The following is a 19943-nucleotide window of genomic DNA, read 5'->3' on the forward strand; positions in this document are numbered from 1 at the left end:
CTTAAACAGTGATTTGGATGCTTGATTTAGTTATAACTAAAGTCAGAACTGCTGACCAACTTGACCCCAGAAACACCAAAAGTGGAAACCAGACAAATTGTTTAAACATACTGATAACACAGGTGCTTCCTAACAAGTGTAGTGTATGTTCTACCAATAGCCCTTTTAAAAAAAGTTTAACAACCCTGCTGTGAGAAATCCCATTAATATTGTTATAATATGGAGTATATGGGGGGGTCACTATCTCTTACTGTAGTTGATCTGCAATGACTTACAAACTGATAGGATGCACATAAGAACAGCCATATTGGGTCACACCAACGGTCCACCTAGCCCAGTATCTTGTCTTCCGACAGGCACTAATGCCACGTGCTTCAGAAGGAATAAACAGAAGGGGCAATCATTGAGTGATCCATTCCCTGTTGTCCACTCCCAGCTTCATTTTCCATAACTGGACTCTAGCATAATAGTATACCCCAGAACACCAGCTATACTCTGACTGGGTTCCTGCGCATCAGACACAATAAACAATAAGCTTCAAGTATGTCTGATGCACAGGAAGGCTTTTATTACTTAAGGAACGAAGCCTCTTTTAATTTGAAAATATGTCATAGCCCAAATTTATAAATAATGCATGGACATGTCATTATCAAGACTGCAATTCAATCTCTGAGTTCTTAGAATACATACAAACCACTCAAGCATCACTCTCCATTTTAATTACTTTATCTGAGCCCCTCAAGGCTTGTCTGTCTTGCCTTGCCTTATTCTGCTTTTACTTGGAAGCTATTTACTTGTTTATAATATTCCGTATGAGGTTTCTTTTTCAGCTTGACACACAGTACAAAAAAGGGCATGATCCTGAGAGGTACCAAGCATCAGGCTTCGTCAGGATCAGGCACAAAATTCTGGGCTATTTATTGCTCTAAAATCCATGTTAGTGAAAGGCTGAAGTCACCACTGGGCACTTAACTACACCATTCTCCCTAATTTCCTCTAAAACACTAATAACTTGATTAGTCTCATGGAGTTTTGCAAATATTTTCCCTTCCCATTAATTTCTCTTTATTTTTATTAGTTGAAAAATGTTACAGACCCAAGGGGAAAAATACCATTTATAAAGGTTGGACAAGATTTTTTTTTTTAAATTTATTTCAATGCATATGTGTGACACAAGGATGTTTCCACTTTATCATCTGTTCATTCTGACAATTATTCCTTTTCTTTTTTTTAATATTTTTATAGCTGGAAATAGTTAAGTAGCTAGTCTCTTATAAATAACTGTCTTTTCTATAAATAACTGTCTCCTTGAAAAAACGCAGACAAGCTGACGTGCACTAGACTGTTTATTACTAATTTAGGGCCTGAACCTGCACTCCAGGACAAACTTTGCCAGAGTATGGAGTCAATGGGAGTTTTGCTTGAACATGACTAACTAATACAGTCCCACAAAACCCAAAAACTAAGGTAATTTGGAATAAACTTTAAAAATAGTCTCACATTTTCTAAAGCAGCCCTCCAGCTAAACATCTATATTTATAGCCACTTAGATTTCTGTGGCATCTCCAAAAAGATCGAAAAATGGAACCATCAGAATTCTTATTTGAGTTCTGATGGCAGGTCCAGATGGATGGGGAGGTAAGAGAATAGTTCTAGCAGCATAAGGAGGCTTAGAGTTGTGACATTCACAGATGATTTAGTGTCTGCGCTCTTAGCATACTTTCTGATTTATATTACCTCTTAACAAGGTCTTCACAGATTCCTAAGGCACTTGCTAAAGCAGAGTATGTCCTGTGGTAAACACAGGTGCTGTAAACTTCCATCACCTAATATTCATTCCAAATGTCCCATTTCTTTTCAAAAATCACTTAACTATCAACTAGTGTGAACCACCATAAAGAGCTCTATAGTACTTGTGCTTCAGCACTGGCATAGAAGGACTTCTTGTAGAAGAGATGGCTCTGACAACGTTAGGCAAGCTGTGTCTGAACCCACTGAACCAGGGCTGGCTCCAGGCATCAGTCAACCAAGCACATGCTTGGGGTGGCATCTTGGGGCGGGGTGGCGCTCATTTTTTTTTTTTTTTGGTTCAACGGGGCAGTGCTGGAGGGTTTTGTTTGTTTGTTTTTGTTTCTGCCAGGTGGTGCTCGAGGGGGCGGGGAGGTTCGGCAGTGCAGCGCTTGGGAGGGGCGGGGACTTGGGCGGCAGGGCGCTCGGGTAGGCGGGGGCTTGGGTGACGCGATCAGTGCTCGCGGGGGGGTGCTTCGGCAGTGTGGTGCTCGGGGGGGCGGGGCTTCAGGCAGTTCCCTGCACTGAACCCAGGCACCTGAACACCAAGCCAGCATCATTTTTTTGCAGAATATATTTTTAAAATGTTTTAATATTGTAGATTAAATGCGTGGTCAGCCATTTGGTGGTGGTAACATTTCAGCAGAATCAAGAATTTCACATGATTAAACATTTATCAGAAATTAACTACAGGCAAGTCGGGGTGGGTGAATCTTGTGGGGGATGAAGATTCTGCAAGCCTCTCCAATTATTTCTGGGGTCACAAAATTAGGGTTAATATAACAAGCTGCATGAGCCAGAGACTATGGGATTGGCTATTATTTCAAGCTGCAATCCTCCCACTCCCCTGCAATTTAAACCTCATGTTTTCTCCCAGAGGTGATTCAATACAAATAAACATGTTTTTCTAGCTATAAGGAAGTCATTGGTACACACACTCACACACACATATATATATAAAGCTACCCCCACCCTGCCAAAAAAAGCTAATCTGGCATCGGTGGCTGTGCTAAACTATACACATCTACAATTGTGCTGATTTGAGCGAACAGGAGCTGCTAACAGGGAGTTTTGCAAGGGAGTTTGGAAGGGGAGTAGGAAGGGGGGGTCCCTTGTCGGTCTCATCTGTGACCCATTGGTCCCCTGAACCCATAACCTGAGCCACATCAAAAATCTTTCTGTTTACAGCAGAGAGGAGCGGACAGGGAACTGTAGACGGGAATTTGCGAGAGTTTGACAGAGGGAAGCTTACAATGGTGAGGAGGACCCGCAACACCTGTGCCAGCACTGCTTCTGTCTCCTCCACCTGCGCCTGTAGCCAGACAGAGCACCAAAGCATGGATGCTTTTACCCAGATTCTGGTGTGGGCTTGCAAAGACTGTAATTTGCAATTTCCACTTACTGATATCCAGGCTGGGGGTGGCATCCAATGTGAAAGGTGCCTGCTGGTGGAATCTCTCAGGCAGCAGGTGGGAGAGCTACAGGAGGAGGTGGCCAGGCTGAGGAACATCTATGTCCATGAGCAATTCCTGGACAGTATTCATGTGGAGACAGCTGATGGTGCTGTCCCAGTTGACAGGACTACCGACACACCAGTGGAGGAGGAGATGCCTCAGGGTGTATCTGACACACCAGTGGAGGAGGAGGCTCAGGGTGGACACAGCCAGCTGGTTACTTCTAGCAGCAGGCAGTGCTCCACCGCTGCTGCGAACCCTCTTGTTGTGGTAAAAGATAACTGTTATGCTCTTCTTGATACAGGAGAGAAGAAATCACCCCCAACAGTGAAGGGGGTGAAGCCTCGTACCCCTAAGGCTGGGAGGTCTGCTACCACCACTGATAAGAAACGTAGGGTAGTGGTGGTTGGAGACTCTCTGCTGAGGGGGACGGAGACACCCATCTGTCGCCCTGACCGTTCATCCCGGGAGGTATGCTGCCTGCCAGGGGCCCGTATCCGAGATGTTACAGAGGCTTTGTCGAGGATTATCCGGCCTTCTGACTACTATCCCATGCTACTCATCCATGTGGGCACAAATGATACTGCGAGGTGTGACGCTGAGCAGATCAAGAGTGACTACAGGGCTCTGGGAGTACGGGTTAAGGAGTTCGGAGCGCAGGTGGTATTCTCTTCCATTCTTCCTGTTGAAGGTAGGGGTCCGGGCAGAAACAGATGCATCGTGGAGGTGAATGCCTGGCTGCGAAGATGGTGTCGCCAGGAGGGCTTTGGCTTCCTCAACCACGGGATGCTATTTGAGGAAGGACTGCTAGGAACAGATGGCGTTCACCTTTCGAAGCGGGGAAAGGCCTTATTTGCGCACAGACTGGCTAACCTAGTAAGGAGGGCTTTAAACTAGGTTCGACGGGGACAGGTGAGCAAAGCCCACAGGTAAGTGGGGAACAAGACCTGGGAGATGGGTTGGAAACAGGAGGGAGCACGGGCAATAATGGCAGAGAGGAAGGAGGGTCAGGGCGAAGCTGGGAGGCAAGATCAAACCAGTATCTTAGATGCCTTTATACAAATGCAAGAAGTATGGGTAATAAGCAGGAAGAACTGGAAGTGCTAATAAATAAATACAACTATGACATTATTGGCATTACTGAAACTTGGTGGGATAATACACACGACTGGAATGTTGGTGTGGATGGGTATAGTTTGCTCAGGAAGGATAGACAGGGGAAAAAGGGAGGAGGTGTTGCCTTATATATTAAAAATGTACACACTTGGACTGAGGTGGAGATGGACATAGGAGACGGAAGTGTGGAGAGTCTCTGGGTTAGGCTAAAAGGGGTAAAAAACACAGGTGATGTCGTGCTGGGAGTCTACTACAGGCCACCTAATCAGGCGGAAGAGGTGGATGAGGCTTTTTTCAAACAACTAACAAAATCATCCAAAGCCCAAGATTTGGTGGTGATGGGGGACTTCAACTATCCAGATATATGTTGGGAAAATAACACCGCGGGGCACAGACTATCCAATAAGTTCCTGGACTGCATTGCAGACAACTTTTTATTTCAGAAAATTGATAAAGCTACTAGGGGGGAAGCTGTTCTAGACTTGATTTTAACCAACAGGGAGGAACTTGTTGAGAATTTAAAAGTAGAAGGAAGCTTGGGTGAAAGTGATCATGAAATCATAGAATTTGCAATTCTAAGGAAGGGTAGAAAGGAGTACAGCAGAATAGAGACAATGGATTTCAGGAAGGCGGATTTTGGTAAGCTCAGAGAGCTGATAGGCAAGGTCCCATGGGAATTAAAACTGAGGGGAAAAACAACTGAGGAAAGTTGGCAGTTTTTCAAAGGGACGCTATTAAGGGCCCAGAAGCAAGTTATTCCGATGGTTAGGAAAGATAGAAAATGTGGCAAAAGACCACCTTGGCTTACCCTTGAGATCTTGCGTGACCTACAAAATAAAAAGGCGGCATATAAAAAATGGAAACTAGGTCAGATCACGAAGGATGAATATAGGCAAATAACACAGGAATGCAGAGGCAAGATTAGAAAAGCAAAGGCACAAAATGAACTCAAACTAGCTATGGGAATAAAGGGAAACAAGAAGACTTTTTATCAATACATTAGAAGCAAGAGGAAGACTAAGGACAGGGTAGGCCCACTGCTCAATGAGGAGGGGGTAACAGTAACGGGAGACTCGGAAATGGCAGAGATGCTTAATGACTTCTTTGTTTCGGTCTTCACTGAGAAGTCTGAAGGAATGTCTAGTATAGTGAATGCTTACGGGAAGAGGGTAGGTTTAGAAGAGAAAATAAGGAAAGAGCAAGTAAAAAAGCACTTAGAAAAGTTAGATGCCTGCAAGTCACCAGGGCCTGATGAAATGCATCCTAGAATACTCAAGGAGTTAATAGAGGAGGTATCTGAGCCTCTAGCTATTATCTTTGGGAAATCATGGGAGACGGGGGAGATTCCAGAAGACTGGAAGGGGGCAAATATAGTGCCCATCTATAAAAAGGGAAATAAAAACAACCCAGGAAACTACAGACCAGTTAGTTTAACTTCTGTGCCAGGGAAGATAATGGAGCAGGTAATCAAAGAAATCATCTGCAAACACTTGGAAGGTGGTAAGGTGATAGGGAATAGCCAGCATGGATTTGTAAAGAACAAATCGTGTCAAACTAATCTGATAGCGTTCTTTGATAGGATAACGAGCCTTGTGGATAAGGGAGAAGCGGTGGATGTGATATACCTAGACTTTAGTAAGGCATTTGATACAGTTTCGCATGATATTCTTATAGATAAGCTAGGAAAGTACAATTTAGATGGGGCTACTATAAGGTGGGTGCATAACTGGCTGGATAACCGTACTCAGAGAGTAGTTGTTAATGGCTCCCAATCCTGCTGGAAAGGTATAACAAGTGGGGTTCCGCAGGGGTCTGTTTTGGGACCGGTTCTGTTCAATATCTTCATCAACGATTTAGATGTTGGCATAGAAAGTACGCTTATTAAGTTTGCGGACGATACCAAACTGGGAGGGATTGCAACTGCTCTGGAGGACAGGGTCAAAATTCAAAATGATCTGGACAAATTGGAGAAATGGTCTGAGGTAAACAGGATGAAGTTCAATAAAGATAAATGCAAAGTGCTCCACTTAGGAAGGAACAATCAGTTTCACACATACAGAATGGGAAGAGACTGTCTAGGAAGGAGTATGGCAGAAAGAGATCTAGGGGTCATAGTGGACCACAAGCTTAATATGAGTGAACAGTGTGATACTGTTGCAAAAAAAGCAAACATGATTCTGGGATGCATTAACAGGTGTGTTGTAAACAAGACACGAGAAGTCATTCTTCCGCTTTACTCTGCGCTGGTTAGGCCTCAACTGGAGTATTGTGTCCAGTTCTGGGCACCGCATTTCAAGAAAGATGTGGAGAAATTGGAGAGGGTCCAGAGAAGAGCAACAAGAATGATTAAAGGTCTTGAGAACATGACCTATGAAGGAAGGCTGAAGGAATTGGGTTTATTTAGTTTGGAAAAGAGAAGACTGAGAGGGGACCTGATATCAGTTTTCAGGTATCTAAAAGGGTGTCATCAGGAGGAGGGAGAAAACTTGTTCACCTTAGCCTCCAATGATAGAACAAGAAGCAATGGGCTTAAACTGCAGCAAGGGAGATTTAGGTTGGACATTAGGAAAAAGTTCCTAACTGTCAGGGTAGTTAAACACTGGAATAGATTGCCTAGGGAAGTTGTAGAATCTCCATCGCTGGAGATATTTAAGAGTAGGTTAGATAAATGTCTATTAGGGATGGTTTAGACAGTATTTGGTCCTGCCATGAGGGCAGGGGACTGGACTCGATGACCTCTCGAGGTCCCTTCCAGTCCTAGAGTCTATGAGTCTATGAGTCTATGATTTCATTGGCATTTTTCTCTTCCCTACCTGTTACATCTCTGTATATAGGGTTCTCACTCAATCTACTCTCTGCTCCATTTTCACCTTGTTTTCCATTGTCTTTTCCCTCTGCCCCAAGACTCGAACCGAGATGATATAACCATAATGGGATACTTGCAGCTTTTCTGGTTCCTTATTAGCTATCCCACCTCATTTTTGGAATCCCATGCTTCCTCCCTCTTTCCTAGACAAGGCCTTGACCCCATCATATTCTAGCCAGCCCTGGGAGACACAGCAAGGCAATAAGGGAAGAGGAAGGTCAGCAGCAACATGCCGGGGGCAGGGAGGGGCTCCTCTGGCTGGCATATCCTGGAGCTCAGAGGTTGCAGGAGAGGGGGAAGAGGAAGGAGAACATAATACTTAAAGAGGTGACAATGGGACTAAATGACCTAACCTACCTATAAGAGAGAGACCAACAAGTTTAAGGCCTATGAACCCTTACCTTAGAACTATAGGGAAATGTTTTAATCCATTTACCTTTGCAGTAAAAAGCACCCAATGCCTGCTGGATCCTTGGAGAATCCTCTTGGAGAGTTGAACTTTTGTTGATGTGAGCTAGGACTGCTAAAACTGGCATGTTTTGAAATTGCTCAATATTTTCTTGTTTTCAAGTTAAGTTTGTTTGGGTTACAGGAGCTACTGGAAAGCTCTGGAAGGCCAGTTGTGAAGAGCCTGGTAGTTTTCCATGGACTGAGAAGTGTAAAACCTAGAGCCTGGGTCTGCTTTGCTTTTTGTCTGTTTGCTCTGCGTCTGTCCTTTTCATGTGTTTCCTTATTCTTCCGAGTCATGGGAGTAAACTGGTATCACGCCAACTACACCTCAGCCCATGGTGCTTTTGGGATTTTCTCAGCATACCACAGCCAGTCCTGGATTTGATCGCTACCTTCTCATTTGATGCCAGCCCACTGGTTCCAGACACAGAAGCCTTGTCTACTCTGGCAGCAGCATGTAGGGAACATGTAGCCACACGCCACAGTGAAAAGCAGGCTGTACCCAGACTGTGCTATGTAGCTACAAATGGCAGCAAAAATCTCGGGTGGGGGGCAGCCTTTCTCTGCTGCCTCCCCTCACCAAAGCCCTTCTCTGCTGCCAGCGCTTCACACGGCAGTGGTGAAAGGCTCTGGCAGCAGAGAGGCAGCAGAACATTATGCTGATAAAAACAGCAGTGCAGATGGAGGAGGTATTGCTTTGGCATGTAGAGAGCTATGAAAAGTACATTTCCTAAGGTTCTGGTGTGTCTTTACTCCCCACAACAGTGCCTCACCATTTACAATGCTATTTATACTCATGCAGTGCATGTACTGTACATACCACTGTTAAGTGTAGACGCAACCCGAGAGAGGGAATTAATGTCCACTAGCTGGACTTTCAACCTGGCCTAAGGTCTCTGCTTGGCCAAGTAAAGAACTATATCTCTCTTCTGTAGCTGACAACCATCATCACCCTGACACCAGCAAACCAGAAAAGAAACACCTATTTTCCTGTTTCCCTTCTCCTGTCTTCTCTTTTACCCATGAAAAGCAAAGAGTCTTGTGGCACCTTAAAGACTAACACATGTATTGGAGCATAAGCTGATGCATCTCCTGACGAAGTGGGTATTCCCCCTTGAAAGCTTATGCTCCAATACAGCTGTTAGTCTTTAAGGTGCCACAGGACTCTTTGTTGCTTTTTACAGATCTAGACTAACACAGCTACCCCTTTGATCTTTTACCCATGTCTGCTTGTGTTGGACTTGCCAAAACTCCCAACACTGTAAATAAACTGAGAAAGTTCTGATTGTTACAATATCAGTATCATTTCCATCTTTTAGGAGAAACAACTGTTTCAGTAAATGCAATTTTTACTGCAGGGTTAGTAATTAAAGCAGGAGGGAAATGTCACGTATGGTTATTGGAAAGCTAAAGCAGCAGCCATGGGGTGCAAAGTAACATTTAAATAATCTATAAACCATGATAGCGGGGAAGGAAGAGTGAAAGGAAAGCCAGTGTGGGGGTGGGAAGTAGGGAAGTGAGGCTGGGAGACTATGGAAGGAAAAGAGAAAGAAACATTGTAGGTAGTCTGTGTGAGAGACTGGAGGTGAGAGACAGAAAGAGAAAGAGAGAGAATCTGGGGGTAAAGAGAGTCTAACGGATGAATCAGGAAAGGGTTAACAGATTGTGAGGACAGAGGTACAAAAATAAGATTAGGCCTTGGAGAGAGAAAGGGTAAGAGTCAGAGGAAGAGAAGAGAACAAAGTATGAGAGAGAGGGGGGAGGGAACAAAGTCAGAAGGTTGCAATGACAAAATGGAATGCTAGAATGGAGAAACTGAAGAAGGGGAGAAGCAAGAATGCACAGAAATGTTCCTGAGAGCTAGGAAATTTTGGTTTATTGACTGCAATCACAATGAATTATATTGTACCTATCCAGCAGAAAATAATGGGAAGGTGGAAGGAGAGGAGGAGAGAAAGTGTGTCCAATTTAAGTCAGTGTGTTTAACCCACTGGGGGGAAGAGAAATGCATTTTAGGCCAGTTACAGCTGGGAGTGGCGCAGATGGGCAAATGCCTCAGGCTCTTCCTGGCCTGAGAGAGTGAGGGTGTGGGGAGCAGGGACACACAAACACTCCCTGCTGCAGCTTGAACAATGCTCTAGCCCTCCTCTGTCCCTTCATACTTCTGTAAATCAGAACAACAGTGTTGGAGTTGCACTTTCAAAGCTACAAATGGCCTCCATACTAGGCATAACGAGCTTGTCCAGTTCTATTAGTCAGGAAGCTTAAGGGGGAAAGTGACATGCTTCTCTCGCAAAACGACAGAGAACAGTGATGTTCTACAAGTTGCATTTCAGTGCAGTAGCCCAGAGACTTTACATTACTTTACATCTGGGTGCAGTGGGAATGGTTCCCAACTGGAAATGCTGAAACAGATGTTCCAACATGTTTACAAGCGCTTGTGGTTATGTGAATATGCAACTGTTAATCCAACTCTGATTATTCATGGAGAACTTCAAAAGGTTCCAAGGTTATACGATGGCCGGATAAGCTCTAACAAGTCCTTTGTGTGTGTGAGGAGTGGCAAATCCTCATCTTTTGCACAAATGGTTGTGTCCCATGACACTCTCAAAATACAATCCAATTCAAGACCACACATACATATTATCACTGTCCCAAGGGCACTTGTGGCAGCTTGTCCTTGTCCATCGTCCCACCCAATTGTCTCTCCCACTCCTGTAGACCGGACTCCTGGGAATACAATTGTTTCCTCAGGGTAAAACAGGAATCCAATCTACTGATGAGGGAAATGCAGCTGGGTTGAAGGAGCATTTAAAGCAATGCATAACAATAATAATGATGCTAATACATTAAATTTCTTACCTAAATTGAGTTCAGCTTGGAAGATATATTGGTCCAGATTCAGGTAGAAATGAGGGCTCTAAATTTGCACTAGGCTGTTCATACTTTCCCTGAACCCATTTGCACATCCTTAACTGTCAGTTAATGTAGATTAGTTTTCAATGAAATAGCTTCCTTGGTATGCTTGTGGAGTACTATTTAAAGTAGGAGAGAAGAATTAGGATGAATTCTTCTGTCACTTTTAGCATGCATCTAAGACACTCCAGTAGGAGCTTTAGGCCCAGCCATGCTTAAGACAGATGGAACACCATGTTCCAAAGGCACTGATGCATGTGTGAGATCCAGAACGTTCTGCATCAACATAACCACATACAAGCACGCCAGAAATCAAAGCCTGCCTGTGTGGGGGTTTTCTCTTTCACCACCAACCTTAATTCTGCCGCACAAGCAATCTCCCTGGGACCAGACTGCATAATTCTACCCCGATCACACAAGCAAACATCAGGATGAGCCAGTTCATTTCTGAGTATTTATGAGCATGTTTCATGGAGCTCTTTTCCTTTTTCACAAATAAACAGAATGCGAAAGTAAAAAGGAAAAAAAAACTCATTTTAAACTAGGGTGACCAGACATCCCGATTTTATAGAGATAGTCTCAATATTTGGGGCCTTTTCTTATATAGGGGCCAATTACACCCCCCCGCCCATGCCATCCCGATTTTTCACACATGCTATCTGGTCACCCTATTTTAAACTACCAAATTTAACAGAAGGCAGTTAACAAAGCTCTCATTTTCTTCCTTAGTGCACTTTCCAGACAAAATAGTTTGGATGATAGCGAGTGCATTTCAGCCAAGATATGTCAGAGTGTCATTGTGAATGAAAAAAATACAAACACATTGAAACAACACATTTCTGTTCTAAAAAGGCTGGTTTTACATAATGATATCATTGGTTTGCCAATATCCACATTTAACTCAGCAGCATGCTATGACCCACCCTAACCAAAAGCTATTCTGCTCTTTCGAATGAATATGTGAAAGGTATACTGATTTTTGAAGAATTAAGGTAAGAGCCCTTGAAATGGCTGGGAATTAGTGTTACACTCAGCTTTGGTTGGTTGGTTGGTTTACTTTTGTACTGCTGCTTTTAGATAGGATTTTAAGTACATAAACAAAAGTTGCCTGCTTTGTGCAGATGTAACAAGCATTTCCTTCCCTTTCCCCTTAAGAGATCAAATGCATTGTCAAGATAACGCATGCAGTCACCATCAGCCTTGAAACCAAATCCTTAAAATCAGTCTCGATTCCAGCACTTCCTTGGGGCACTGCTGAACTGATGGATTCATCCATTTTTTTTTCCAAAAAAGGAATAGTTTCAAGCATATATAGCTCTGGTACAGATCAGCATTTTTATTTGGTTTAAATATGCTGTATATCAAATTTCTACTCTTTAAAAAAAGAAGTCCAGTGAGTAAGTGATCTCATAAATCAAAATCAACGCATGGCTTCTTGACTATCTGATCTACTATTCAGCTTTTATTTTTGTTCCATATTTGTAGCTTTTCCTACTGTGCCAAAGCCAAATAGAATGGAACAACTTCTTATGATTAAACAATAATAAAGAAAAACATAACCTTTAGTCTCATCTGGAATTATCAAATGACTGAGTTAAAACATGTTTTCTATTACAGGAATACGGAATAGGTTAGGTTACAATACATATAGGATACAATATAGTTTGTCGCTTAAATCCTACGCATATTTACACCTGTAACCCACTGTTACCACTAAATAAGAACACATCAGATAAGAAGGAAAACATTATGTCACAAGTTCTGCACCCAGCACTATCTTCAGTCCTCATCTGTAGGAAGGAAAGGTCAGTGGATGAGTATAACAATGGATCCACTAGCCCCTTTCCTCATCCCACACAACAGTGCATAGGGAGCTCCCATGCAGCTGGGCTTTGTGGCACATGCCACTGTGAACCTGCTGCAGAACTGGTTTGCTTTCTTGTGGGCTGAATCTTCCACTGCTATAGAGGAGGCCAGCGAGTATTTGCATTAACACCTCTTTTACCATATTAACATAATTGCTAGCATGGTCTCAAGAGTAATTGTTCTGTTATGTGAACATTTATTTTCTTTCAACTTTACTTCCTTCTGTTCAACATTTGACAAATGCAAAGGCAATCTAGCAATCAGCGAACCAGGACAGACAAGTAATATAATGAAATGTGGGGGGTCTTAGGGCTTTATCCAACAAACCTTTTGGCCTATTCAGCCACTTAATTTGCATGTTCAACTTGCCCTAAAGCCTAAAGATAGGTTTCTGTACATTAAAGAACGAGATATGATTCCAATACTATATACTTCTCACAGTGCCCTTTTGCCTACTGATTTTTGCACCGGTCTTGTTTATGCCAACTCAGATTATCATACCCCAGATTTTATGTGTATCCAAGAAGGGATGTTCGTACTGCTCATATTTTCAGGAGTCCGATCAGTTTTTTTGACTCCAGATTAGAACTGACACCATGTAATCAAAGACCACAGCTGTGTGGGTGGATTCTCCAAAAAGATCAAGATCTCTTTTCTGCTTCTATAGAAAAAAGAGGATGAAGACAAAGTAGGCTTTATCTCCCTTATGGAATCTGGCCCTTTGGCTGCTATATTTGCCTAGAGGAAAGCAGCTGGTTGTACAAAGAAGTGAAGACTCAGCTGTGAGCAAGGAACTCCGATCCTGTACAAAGAGTTGTACTTCCAGATAATGTAATACGGAAGAATATTAGGGAAGGCTAAAGTAAAGTCCTGATTAAATAAAGCAATGTCAGGCTTAAAGAAAGAAGAACTGTTCCTTCCAACCAGGCTGGTGTCACAGAGGGTACAATAGACTAAATTAACCTCAGCAAGGTGATTTTTAATCTCTATTGAAGTAAGAGCAGATGTGCAAACCTGTATGGAAGACTGAGAGCCATCTTTGGATTTGCTATCCCAGAGCTTACGGGGTCTTCTGAATTCTCATAAGCTTCCTTATTTATAAGGGAGGACTGGTTTCTGACAATGGCGGACACAGCCGTGAGTATTCTTATAGTATGTCATTGCATTAGCGAGTTCTAGCAATGTTTGACTCTGTCAAATACTTAGGAAATGGAGGTAAATAGCCACACTACTGCAACTAGATTTGCCAAAAGCAAGGGCTGTGAAAGAGTAAAACATCCAAGGAATAGGAACCAGGAAACCTTCTGTAAAAGTATGTGGATTAAGAATAAAAGCAATAATAAACAATAAAAATGGACCCAAACCCAATTCTGATGTCCTTATTCAGGGAAAACTCCCATTGAAGCCAATGGGACTTTTGCCCAAGAAGACCAATCTCACAATTGAGCTTTGTGTTAGACACTTGGCCTCCAGACTCAGTCACAGGCCAACAGAAAATTTGAGTTGCTCTTAATTCTATCTCGATGATGCAAGAGGTGTACTGACATGCTCCAGAGCAAGCTGCTTGCAACCCTCAAACAGAGAGAGAGGCTGTTAAAAGGAAATAAAATCACTATTAAAGTGAGCGTATCATGGTGGGAGCCTGGATCTATTTCTTCACAGAAAAAGTTATTGGGGATTCCAGATGACAGGCTTGTGATATCTTAATCTAAAAAGAGAGCAATATATAACTGGTAGATTCCTGGTATTTGCAGAGTGGGTGAGGGATACTCATATTCCTAGATTAGTTGGTGTTGGCTAAAATGCTTTTATTCAGATCAAGTTTGATATCATTTAACTTGAAAATAAGCAAGCAGAACTTCGTTTTAACAGACCCATTTTATTCTTTGGCAACTTTTAAAAATGCTACTTTTAGATTGTTGGTATATTACAGAATCTATATAATTATACAAAACATGAATGACATTTTTTCAAAATAAATATAATTTAACAATAGCACATTACCACTTAATTATTTAAAGCTCCACAATGAGATCTCCATCCAAACATAGCTCAGGATCTGTAGATTTAAACAGATCATTTTATGTGCGATACTTGAGATTTATATTTTGTTTTTTCTTAGCTAAAAACAAAAATGAACTAATTCTTAATCTTCTAGCCACCTTCTCAATAATCTAGATCACTTATGGGGTAATTTTTATAGTATATGTAAGACATATGAATGAAAGAGCACGGGTACATTTATTATATTTCATAACAGTTTGATTAGATATAGCTACCTCTCAATGTCTTCTTCCCTACAGCAGTATAAATAATTGGCAACTCAGTAATAGGTCATTCATTAAAAATAGTAAAACTCATGTCACAGAAACAATTCCAGAGCATCAGATACTATATTTATATATTATATTGAACTCTCAACCAGATTTCAAATGACAAGTTAGAAAATAAACAAATTATTACTTTCAATACACAGATATTAAACTAGACATAAGGACTAGTTTTGAATAAAACATTTCTTTTTCTGGAAGATTTAAAAAAAACCTAGTTTTGATCTCTGGTTTAAATCCTCAGTTAATCTAAATATATCCTTTAGCCAAAAAGAAAAAGGAATTCCCTATTCACTACAAATAAGCATCTTACCGTACATCTTTTGGTGAACTCCTTTTCTAGAAGAATCTGGCAGGTATTAGAACACAAAAGTACTTTCAGCTAAGCTTGTCTTTACATTATCTTAAAACTAAACTTATTTTGCTAGAAGAAGCTCTTAGATAAAACATGTGGGCTAAAACAGCAGCAGCCTCCCTGTTCAAGAGATTTCATGGCTATTCACAGGCTTTGCTTCCGCTGTCCGAAAGTTAAGTCTGAGCAAGAAAGGCATTTTTCCTGTCCCGGAAATCAGTATAACCAAAACTAATGCTGAGCTAATGAGAAATGTTTCTTTCATGTGTTCTGTTTGGCAGACACTGCAAGTCATATCAAGGAAACACATGATGTTTATAAATACAATATGTCTCATGTTGTCATAACCTCTCAATGACAATAACAGCACTAGAAAAAGCAGGCAGCAAAACAGCAGGAAAGAGGATATTTGTATCGTTTAGAAGTTCTGTATCAGATATACATATCTTGGCTTTTTCCTAAAGAAAATGTTTTATGGTAGAGGGATCAGTAATGCAGTGTATGGCAACTTATAAACATACTATGGGTATTCCTAGCATTATCATGCATTCAAACAACTACGTGTTGAAATATTTGTTCTCAGTTTTAGGAGTTATAATCTAAGCAGATGGCTATACTGCAGTCACAGAGTGTGATTACAGTTCAAATAAACATACCCAGGCTCGCTTTCATTTAGCTAGCTCAAGTCCTGGAGCATGGAAGCTGCAGCGATGTGCACTTCAGTGTGGCTGTACAAGCCATTCCAGGAATCACTCGCAAGTCAAGTGCACACTGGTGCCCAAGCTGCCATAGCTTCACTGTTCTGGTACCTGAGCTGCCTCAGCCTGCTCTGAGTAGAAGGGGGTTTCATGCATAGAGCTGCCCCTTTTAAACCCTCCCGCCCGTTCGGTTCTCAGGGCATGCGTCAGTGTCATCATGCTGTCCCCTTCTCCCCTTTTGCAGTAGTTTGACCTCTTCTCTTCAGCTCCTCCCAGCCATAAAGCACTGTTCCTTCATTCGGCCAGCCATGAAAATTTTCCTTCCCACCCCAATGGTTCGGTGCAATCATTCTGGTACCTAAGATAGCTCAGTATGTCTATACAGCTTGTGATTGCAGTATAGACATATCCTAAGACTGTTACAAAAAATCAGCAAGTGGTCAATAATTTTGGCAACACTTTTATTTTTACTTTTTGCATTTAATGATATGAAGATTTTTAACTTGAACACAATCCAATCTCCCATAATCTGGATGCCTTTGTTTAAAGTATCTGAAGAACTTAAAAGCATGATCATGCATTTATTATCTCTATGTCTTTCTTTAAAAGGTTGTAGAGATATTTTTTAAACTAAGGACTAAGGGAAACGTGACAGGTGCAGATGAGCACACAGTGCAGGCAGATACATCTCTTAGCGATTAATTTATTAAAGGGGGAACTCTGTATTCTCACAGAGAGGATAGGAAAGAAGTTGGTAAAGTAGAGCTAGGAGCTAGAAATGGACAGTCATATTTAAATGAGATACTTTTACATGAAGGAAAGCAACTGAACATTGACAAAATGTACAAGTCTAAATACTAATGGATGTACTACAGTGCCTGTCATTAAATGAGGATTTTGATATAACAGACATCACAGAAACTTGGGGGAATGAGGATAACCAATGGGATGGGTAATACCAGGGTAAAATACATATATCTATATATATAGGTTGCACTGATGGGGGAGTGCCACTATATGTCAAAGAAAGCATAGAGTCAAATGAAATAAAAATCTCAAATCAAACTGTGCCATAGAATCTCTGTGGATAGAAATTCCATGCTTGAACAATAACACTACAGCAGTAGGAAGATACTAAGGACCACCTACCAAGATGGTGACAGTGACTGTGAAATACTCAGGGAGATTAGAGAGGCTTCAAAGAGAGAAAATGCAATAATAATGGGGATATCAACTATCCCCATGTTGACTGGGTACATGTCACCTCAGGACAGGATGAAGAGATAAAATTTCTTGACACCATAAATGACTGCTTCTTGGAGCAGCTTGTCCTGGAACCCACAAGAGGAAAGACAATTCTTGAGTCAGTCCTAAGTGGAGCACAGGATTTGGTCCAGGATATCAATATAGCTGAACCCCTTGGTAACAGCAACCATCATATAATTAAATTTAACACCCCTGTATGGGGACAAATGCCAAAGAAGCCCACCACAGTAGCATTTAACTTAAAAAGGAGAGCTGCACAAAAATGAGGAAGCTAGTTAAACAAATATTAAAAGGAACAGTCACAAGGGTGAAATGCCTGCAAACTGCATGGAGAATATTTAAATCTACTGATAGGCAAAGTAAGAAAAACGTAGCTTGAGAACCTATTATATTTCGATTTAAGGATACTAATTTTGTATATTTGGATATGTGATGTTGGCAATTTGAGTTTTAATGGCTATAAAGCTGTTGACTGTCGTTAAATAATTATTGTCTGATCTCCTCCATAATTTCCCATAACTGCGAAAATTTAAATAAAAAAATAGGAAAAAAGTTTTAAAATAAATATCAGTATTATCTATCAACATTATAAAAAATAAACATCTAATTCTGCCAATCCTAAGTATAATACAAAAGATGTGTGACAAGATCTGACTTCGTAAGGTGTTGATTCACATTTCAAAAGTAATTTCCTTAAAACGGGACAGGCAATAATCGCTTCATCCCTAGATTTACTGAAACAGATGCTAATGCTAAGCACTTTATTTACAGTAATTACTCCTTCTTCCCCTCTCATTTTAGTATAGTTAGTTTCAATTTATCTAAGCACCATGGTGAAGGTAGGAAGACTGGAGTGATATCTTTCCCACCACCAAACTTCTTCCATATCCTACATCTGTCTGCCTAAATGCAGCTGCAGAACGAATGCATTCTTACTCTTGGGTTCACCCACTCCACCATATACAAAAAGGTGATCACATATATAAGCAACAAAACATAAAATCAGGTGCTTATTTTCAGACTTCTCAATGCTGCCTCACCGATGTCTTGAACTCTGACTTGAAGGGACTACCTCTCAAATTGAAAAGGGCATCCAAGAGCTGACCAAACCCAACTCTGCTGAGCTTGTGAGATCTAACGAAAGCACATCCCCAGGTGAGCTGGCTATAGACTAGGCAATAACAATTCTTGGGAGATGTGAAGATTTTGAAATCCCACCTCTGGTAAGACACACACCACAGAACCACCTCAGAGAGTAGAGTGGAACATGGTAAAATAATCACAGAATTGTAGAAACATAAGGCTGTGTATTTATTGGGTTTCTGGGAAGTGGGCGGGCAAAGCCCGCTCACTGCTAAAGGATCCTCCCCCAGCCTAAGGGGAGGACCCACAGGACCACAGAACCCACTGATTACGGGGAACAACTAATAAAAGAACAGGGACAGGAGTGCGGTCAAAGGGTCATAAGAAGGGAACCTGATGGGGACACCGAGCAGAGAACCCTGGACAGCGCCCACTGCTCCTCGAAGGCGTCAAGGGAGCCAGTGGATGCCGCCCAAAGGAACTCCCCCCAGATTCGTGAACAGACCATGGAGTGGAAACAAGCCCCACAGTCACCGGAGTCTCCATCGGCCAACCTCCTCTCCCTGGTCGTGTAGATGGCCTTTTTAGCCAGGGCGAGGAGGAGGTTGACCAGGAGGTCCCGGGACTTCATGGGGCCACGGATAGGGAGTGCATAGAGAAGGAGGTGAGGGGAAAAGTGAAGCCAGAAACGTAATAGGATGTTAATGAGGAGCTGGTGTAGGGGCTGCAGCCTGGCGCACTCTAAGTAAACGTGCGCCAGGGTCTCCCTCATGCCGCAGAAAGGGCAGGTGTCTGGGACAGGGGTAAACCACGCCAAGCATATGCCCATGCTCACGGCCTCATGAAGGAGCCGCCAACTGATATCCCCGGCTGGCCTCGAGACCAGGGTAGAGTATAGGCTGGTCCACTGGGGCTCCTCACCCTCCAGAGGTGGCAGGAGGTCCCGCCACTTTGTATCGGGGCGGGACACGAGAGTGAGGAAGTGAAGGGTGTGGAGCACGAGTGTGTAGAGTTGTTTCCTTGGCGCAGTTTGAAAACGGACCGGCTGCAGATCGTACAGCCGGCTTGTGGAGAAGGGGCGGGGGGGCCGGTCAGGTCTACGGGGCAGGGGCCCGATGAAAAGGTCCGGAGGGCTTGGGGTGGGGGTGGGCGGGGCGTGCCCTCCCGCAGGACCCGGTCGAGGTAGGCCCGAGCAGCGGGCGGCAAAGCGGCCTCCACCTCCTGGAGTACGCGCTGGGGAGTACAAGGTCTGGAGAGCCCCATGCGTTGAGCGAGCGTCAGGGGATTCAGCCAGTCTCCCCGGTCATAGTCCAGGAGGTCTCCGACCCTGGTAGCTTCTGCCAGGACCAACCTCTGGCGCACCGCAGGGTACTCCGCCACCTGCACACGAAGCTGGGGATTGTGTAGCAGGGGCTCCGCGAGGAGATCTGCCCCCTCGGTGGCCGCCATGGACCTGGTGGCGGAGAACAGCTTCCAGGTCCGGAGGAGGTCCTGGTAGAAGACCAGCAGCCCAGAGAGGTCTCGCAGAAGACCCCTCGGATCGAGATAAAGGAGCTGCCGGTCGTATCAGAGCCCTCAGAAGCAGCGCAGGAAGGCGTGCGCCAGTGCTCTCCAAGCTGGACTACTTGCACCATAAAGAAGCCTCTGCAGTGCCTGGAGGCGGAAGACGTGAACCTGAGTGCGCAGGCACTTCAGGCCCTGCCCTCCCTCCTCCAGGGGCAAGTGGAGTACCCCTGCAGGGACCCAGTGCAGTCCTGG

General features: G+C 43.1%; 1 protein-coding gene across 16 annotated transcripts in view; it reads right to left on the minus strand.

Moving 5' to 3' along the window:
- The window catches only part of KIAA1217 (KIAA1217 ortholog), a 276578-nt gene that overhangs the window by 97994 nt on the left and 158641 nt on the right, over nt 1-19943 (minus strand). Inside the window, exon 1 of one of the 16 annotated variants that reach the window (XM_030550363.1) lies at nt 15105-15404. The exons of 14 other annotated variants lie outside the window; for them this stretch is intronic. The gene's annotated coding sequence lies outside the window, so the exon portion shown is untranslated. Of the gene's footprint in view, nt 1-15099; nt 15405-19943 lie in introns of those variants that run through there. One more of the 16 variants, XM_030550361.1, reaches the window with a different exon arrangement.

Source organism: Gopherus evgoodei, chromosome 2, assembly GCF_007399415.2.
Source record: "Gopherus evgoodei ecotype Sinaloan lineage chromosome 2, rGopEvg1_v1.p, whole genome shotgun sequence".
NCBI classification, from domain to species: Eukaryota; Metazoa; Chordata; order Testudines; family Testudinidae; genus Gopherus; species Gopherus evgoodei.